The following is a 7793-nucleotide window of genomic DNA, read 5'->3' on the forward strand; positions in this document are numbered from 1 at the left end:
TCTCCATAGTCGGCAAGCTGTAAAAACCTGAGAGCCGGATTTCATCGCCTTTTCAACAATTTACTCACTTCTTCGAGGTAGCCTTAAATCATTTCATCGAATACTGTTTGAATTCTCCAAACGTCTGCGGTGTGGAAACACAATTATATCAACCTATTCCATTTAAAAAAATATCCACCCTTTTCCTCTTGCATTTTCCCAGAAACCCATCGTCCTCGTCCGCCGCACACGGCTGAGAGACACAGCTCTGGTTTCCTCTATTGATCGGGCTTTAAACAGCAGCCAAAGCTACAAGTCCACAGGGAGCGGTAATATTCATTTGATCTGCAGCTCTGCGTCTGCCGGTCTTGGCAGCATCAGAATAAGCAGCACCTCTGCTGCAGGGAGCAGCGACTAGTGCCCTGTTGGATCTATACGGAGACGCAGAAATGGCTTCAAGTTTGTCTGCAGGCCAAAGAAAAATATTCACATTCACAGCCAAATTAAATCTCAGCTATTGCCGTAAAGTCACATTGTTTAGAAATACATCCAGAAGTGGTGTATAATGTTTGGAATGGGTTACATCGATCGACGAATCCTATTGGCCCTTCTTAACCGCCTGGCAGCGTGCCACACTTGCTTGGGGCACCTGGAGTTCAGTCAAAAGCGAGGCGTGTGCGTGTCAGCCAGAGTGTGGAAACACATCCAGACAGCCTCTTCCCAGGATCCTCACCATCCACGCCCCGCAGGTGGAGTGGTGTGAGGCTGTGATGTCAGACGGATACCTTGTGACCCCGGTCTGGGGCCCTCGTGGCGGCTGTCTGATGGCCCCTTGTCTGCTCCTGTCTCCGTCTCCCCCTGCCAATGGCCTGGAAGAAGATAACACGAAAGGCACGTCCAGCTCTCCGCAGGGACTCCTCCGGTCTGGCACGAAGGCTGCGGACATGGGCACACACACGGCAGATTACCACCAAGGTGTTGGAGGATCTGCTTTGGTATATGGGTCGGGACAACTTGTAGGGTGAGAGAAGATGCACGTGGTGTACGTGTGGAACTGTTAGTTGCAGAATTTGGGTTTCTTATTGCTAACTAAAGGACAATTGTAACATTGTTTAAAAGTTTTTTTCTTTGAATCCAAATATGGAAAATACCAATGCATCCAAAATAATAGACCTATCCATCAATACTAATTCAACAGACTATAGTTCGCTGTGTTGGACTCAAATCTTTCTAAGAAATACACACTCAATATCTCTAAATATAAATGGAATGAAAAACAGATTAGTATAAACATTTTAAAAAGTGAGAACCAAATGTCAAAACCTGAAATTTTGTGGTTCGACCTCAATTTAATCTTTAACCAGATTTTCCGCCTATTAATTAGCCTAATTTGTGAATTTTAAAAAGTGAATACCAACTCAAGATGCCGTCCTGAATGTGTTATTTAAAGGCTCACTGCTAACTCCAAGTGAAGATGTGATGGGTCATTCAGTAGCAATCAGCTGCAGAACTGCTTGATCATGTCGTCCTAGACAGCTTGTAATAATCCGTCTTTACACAGTGATTGATGAAGCACTTAGCATACAGTGTAATCTCGAACAGTGCTGTACTTTGCTTGGTAATTGTGTGATGCAAGTCTATTACCGTGTCCTTGACATAAATGAACGACCTCCCCATTGATATAGGTGACAATCAGAGGTTGATGGCTGCACTGAACAGAGAAAAAATATTTTTTATTTAGCCTATTCACACATTTACTTCAAATTCTTTAACACATTTAATATTGAATCTTGGTCAAACATTATTGGACTCCTGATCTATATTCAGGCGAATTAATAGCAAATTGATAGCATAACCTTTGCACAAACAGTCTTTTTGCAGGACTTTAAAGATGTCTAAATGTTTGTCACACAGCTGTGCAGGTGTAACCATCTAAGCAAGCTCCTAGAGCTTGAGTTGCTGCTATACTTTAATAAAATTTAAATGGCTCCATTGTTTACTGGATGAATAACCACGTTACCTCACTTCTAGCCACAGAGACGTGTTGTCTGCCAGAAGTAGCCGTTTCATTTCCTTCAGGGAACAAAAGGTAAGACACCTGCATCGATCAAGCAAACTGCGACGTCAACACACGACACAAAGACCCATCTCTTATCATACACCCTTTGAGCACCCACCAGCCTGCAGACTTTTTTCTAAACTATGCTTTGGTAGCTGAGGGATGAAGCCTGAACAACATTTTGGATGGATTGACTGGCAAAAACGATTTTAATTATTGAATTTGTGACGTCATTTGTTGAAACACACTGTGTTTGACACACTTTCGTCCGCTGGGAGGATAGGAGGGTGAATTATTAACGTAGTGTCAAGGCTGTACCAATAAGTATACCAGAGAGAAAATTATCGGGTAGAAACCAAGCCTGCTGCGAGATAGCTATTCACTATTCAAGTGTGTGTGTGTGTGTGTGTGTGGTATGTGTGTGTGTGTGTGCGTGCGTGCGTGCGTGCGTGCGTGCGTGCGTGCGTGCGTGCGTGCGTGCGTGTGTGCGTGTGTGCGTGTCTGTGTGTGGGAGGCAAAGCTACCAACTCTTTGATGTGCTGATGAAGAACGGATGTCGTGCTGTTTTTCAGGACATAAAACACAGCACTAAGCAGAAGCCCAGGGAAACTAAACTCATACTGTATACATATATTCATTTGAAGTAAATATTAATTTGAGTGCCACTGTAAGCAGTGCATTCTCCTCAAATATGCAGATGCTGACATCCACACAAATGCACTTTCGGGCAATCATGCTTATACTTCCTGCCGAGTTTGGTTGTTTGGATGTTTGAACATAATGCAAAAAGACCTTAACAAGCGCCGAGGTACGACCCATTGGGCACTAAGCGACATCTCACGGTAAATATATATTACAGAGGGGACAATCACAGCCTCCTTGCGTCTGTGACTCAGGCCCCTGAGTTCTGACCAGCATCCTTGCAGCTAGATAAATCAACTGAAGAGCAAAGTGAAAGCTCTGCCAGGCGTTTCCACAGCGATATGAAGTCAGCTCTCCTCTGGGGGCCCCGCTAAGGGCCCGGGTCCCCCCCCCCCCTGCCCCGGCTGCGGCTGCGCGGTGCAAAATCATCCAGCACAACAGCATCAACAACAGACGTCTGAATGCACAGCCACAGCAGAGCCTCCGTGTAGCTCACAAGCGCTTCCGGGGGGCCCCACAGGGGCCCGGTGTCACACACACATCTATTTCCATCCACGACAGCTGCAGCTGGAGGGAGCACCTGGGAGAGCAGGGAAGGTCTTTATCTACGACTTTATCTGTTCTCGCTATCCTCTCTCTATCAGTCTCTCTCTCTCCAGCTCTGTCTTTCTTGTTGTCATCTTTAATCCCCCCTCGCCCGAGCACCTCACACCAGCTGTACGCTACGAGTTGAGTTTCCTTCTTATATTATGTCTTTCTTTTGGTTCGTTAAACCCCTCTCAGTTTCTCCCTGTGTTTCTTTATTTGATTCTGCCTTGGTGTCTTTCTTCCATCCCTCCTTCCTTCAGCTGCTTGCATGGTTGAAAATGTGCAGGGGAATGGATGACATTTGGACTCTCATTTTGGTGTCTGGTAACATTTTTTTTTTTTTTTATATAAGGGTAAATTAATTCACCATTAATTAACAGTGGTTAAGGAGTAATAAGTATTATTATATACCATTAGCATGTGGGTTAGTGTTGGGGTTAGTGGGTTTGGTTATGATTACTTAAAATACCACTACCTAAGTTAAGTATGAACACCATTAGTAAACTAGAATGCCATTTGCAACTGATTACCTAGTTTACTGTTAATGAATAGTTTGTCAGCTAATTCGTGCATTGACTAATTCATGTTTAACGAATGTACCCTTATTTGTCAGGCGTTACCTGGTGTTCATGGATGCCAAACCCCAGTCCGCCTCACTCAGCAATACAGCCCAGCGCCCTGCTCAGCCCCCTCCTACCCGCCCCCTCCCCCCATCCTCCCAGCCTCGTTGATGTGTTCCGAGGGAGCGTGCGGGGCTGTGGGAGTGTTGGGTTAGATGGGGGGGGGTAACTCTGTGTTGTTCTATTTGCAGCCTGGTACGAGATGGAGGAGATACAGTGTGTTCAAAGGAAAATCGAAGACTTCAGAGGAACAACGATAACATCAACCCTGGCTCCGTAGTCGGCGGTATATACAGCCCCCACCTCCCCTCCCTCCCCCGGAGGCTGATTGGAATCCACCGAGGCACGAGCTCGCGTCAGCGGCCTTGCTCATTGACTCCAGCCGGTCACCGAAGGGGTCGAGGAAGAGGTGAAGGAGGTGTCACGGCGACAGGGAATGTGTTGTGAAAACAGATTTGCACTTTCCCCAGCCAGAGTTACTTCCTCGGTGAAACAGCATGCACAGTTCGCATTATCGTTTGCATTTGTGATACGAAACAAGTTTACTTTGATCACATGTTTTTATAAACACCCCCATTATGCCATGAAGAAGAAAATGCTAGGAGGAGAGAAGGTGTGAGGATGGTGTTGGAAGTGGTCCAGAGTGTTATCAAACGTTAACATGCCTGAGATGCCAGGGCTGGTTCTCTGCAGTGCTGCCAAGTATTCTTCCAAAAAAAAAACGGTTTCAAGATGTTAATACACATGAGCAAACTAAACATATGCTGTATAGTACAACGGTTAGAGCAATCAAGGAACAGCTTGGAGCTGAGTTTTTTTTTTTTTAACAAAAACGTAAACACTGGCATTTGTTAGTTTCAGGCTAATGAAGATAAACCTTAATTGCCATTACTCTCTTTTCTTAACTTTAACCTACACTACATAGTATGGTTGCACATATGCTGCGGAGTGTGTAAAAATAAACAGACGAGTCGCCGACTGACAACAAGTACAAACAAAGAACTTCAAGTGGCTTGAAAAAGCCAATTAAAAGCTGAAACGCAGCCATCCTGAACACTGCTCTCTCTCTCCCATTACAGTTCTACTATTGTTTGCTGCCATTGACGCTATTATTGTGGGAGGCTATGCACTTATTTTTAGTCAGAAGGAGCGGGATGAATAATCAGCCCTGTTTTATAATAACATCATCATTAGGAGAAAAAAATCTGTCTTGAGAGACGAAAAATAAAAGGACTTCAAACTGATCCAATTTAGACTCACGCCATTCAAGTACATGTGCAGCAGATCTTCATAGAAGGCCTTTGAAAGGGATTTGATGTTTTCATACTGGCCTCTAGTTAACCTCTGTGTCTACAGAAATGCAACACAAGGAATCATGCATAGTAGAGGGCTGATTATGGTCAAGGAGGTTAAGGACCCCTTTCGGCCTTGCGGACCCCCCCCCCCTTTAACCCCTTATTACATTGTAAATCCATGTTTAAGTTAATAGTTTTAATTTTAACAAGCAAAGTTAAAAAGCCTACCTAGTCCTTCTTGTCTTGTAATAGACTATGTTAACTAACTTAATTGGCCGATTTTTTTAAGATGAATCTGACGATATGAGAGAGACAGAGAAGGTGAACATAAGAGATAAGGGGACCTTTGGCCAAGAATATTAGTTTCTCCAATCTGCTCCTGAATAACCATGTCTTACCTTCAGAGTGCCAAAGCTGGGCTGTACGTTTGGAAAATATCAGATAAACCGGACAGCAGATATGGGAGACACGTCCTAAACGGGGAAGAAATTAGATAAGGGGGGACCTATACTTTTACTTTCAGCCAAGAAGATTATTTCCTCCAATATTGTCCAAGATGTAACCCAGTCTTAAGTCCCCTGTGCCAGTGCCTGTTTGGGATTTTGAAAGAGATAGGAATGGGATAGAAATGACAGATTATATAGGAGATACTACATGACAGGAGAGGTTGGCCATGCACAGCTAAACCCTTAGCTTCTCCGTCTCTCCAGTGTTTTAAACCCTCAAAAAATTCAACTTTTTATCAACCTGCTGAGCCCATTTTAGTTCTCATACCTTATGCATCTTTTGTGCTTCCTGCCCGCTCAAGCCGTTCAACTCTAGTATTATTTTATTGTTCTGTATGTTCGTGCTACGGCCGCAATTGAACGACTTCTATATATTTATATTGAGGCAGAGGAGGCCCCAAATAATAATAGCTGTTCAAATGATGGCAGCTGTCAAAAACATTCTGCCTGCCCCTGACCCTGAACGGGTGCATCACGCCACAGCATCCAATGACTACTGGGACACTGTTTGTGCTGTGGACACCAGACACACATGGTGTCACGGACGGGCGAGTCGCGACCAACAGAGGGGGCCATTAGGCCAAACATCGATGTTACATTTTCCAAATCCTTCCATTTCCAAGACAAACTGCCGTTTGTCTCGTCTTCCCTCGGCTGCCACGAGTCGCTCGGGGGAACAAGATAATACCACGTTCCTGTGGGGACTCATTAGGAGACGGCAGGACACGTCAAATCACACGGATGAGAGTGGGCATGCTTGTGTGGGAATGCGTTTGTTTTATTTATCCCCCCCCCCTCCTTTTCTTTGCCAACCTCAGCTGTCATCATTCCATTTCATTTTTCAGCTGAACGATAACTCCTCCCTGCGAGCAGTGAATCAAGGTTTGGTGACTTGACTGACAGCTCATTACTCTCCCCCTTAACACAAGACAACAACCTTGACGTGGGGGGGGAGAAGTCAAGTTTAGCTAATGACATTCAAGGTGGTAGGTGGTGGTTGTGTGTGTGTTGTCTGTGTGTGTGTGTTTGTTTTTTTACGGTCAATGTAGGCATTTGCACACCACATCTGATTTTGTAGATCCGCAGATTCGGAATTGGTGTGTAAAGACCTTCAGGGAGGGGAAAGTATCTGACTAATAGGTCTACGTCTCATGGCTCAAATGGACGCAGAAAGCAACAAATGGACTCAGAAAGCAACGTTTAATTCAAAAAGCTTTTCTTTCAAACCCCCAAGGCCACAGCAGAAAAACACAAAACAGCCAAACTCATGCATGTTATGAAACAAAAAGTATATTGACATGCAGGAATAGAAGAAAAACACAAAACATTTATAAAAGGATCGAAATTGTTCACTAACACTCAAATCAATTCAATCAATTTTATCGACGATCGCATGCTGCGCTTATTATGAATGACTCGTTTATTAGTGACTCGATGTGCTTCTCTTCCCCGTGTGTACAATGCAACAGAGACTCTCAGAGCAGACCTTGTCAGAGATCTGAGGTGGGTCGCTCTGACCTGTGTTTTGGTTACGCTCCTCGCTGCACCATAACAGAGCGAGGCCATGGAGGGGAACACGCATACACTGACTGGACGCACACGCCTTCTGAAGACACCACTGTACACAGTGTGTGATACAATCAGATGCCGTGTTTTGACTCTTTGTGATTAAGTGTATGATTTGTGTGAGCATTTAAAAAAGCAGTTCTGCTATTTGAAATGCTATTTGAAATGCCAAATGCTATGCAGCCACGTCGGCCATTATTACAGGTGGACCTGCACACATACAAACACAGACGTGGGGCCCAATGTCATCCCTTCCACAACCTTCATGTCCACCTGGTATCTGAAGAGTGTGAGGACTCACTGTTCCCTTGAGAAGGTCTCCTGCCTCCCCCTCCCACCTTCCCTATCTCCCCCCCCCCCCCCCAAGCGCCTCCTCCAGGTTCCCACCAATGGGTTGTTAGAGTGCGTGCGTGCGTGCGTGTTTGTGTGTGTGTGTGTGTGTGTGTGTGTGTGTGTGTGTGTGCGCGTATGTGTGTGCGTGCGTGCGTGTGTGTGTGTGCGTGCGTGCGTGCGTGTGTGCGTGTGTGTGTGCGTGCGT

Source organism: Gadus morhua, chromosome 15 (assembly GCF_902167405.1).
Source record: "Gadus morhua chromosome 15, gadMor3.0, whole genome shotgun sequence".
Lineage (NCBI taxonomy): Eukaryota > Metazoa > Chordata > Actinopteri > Gadiformes > Gadidae > Gadus > Gadus morhua.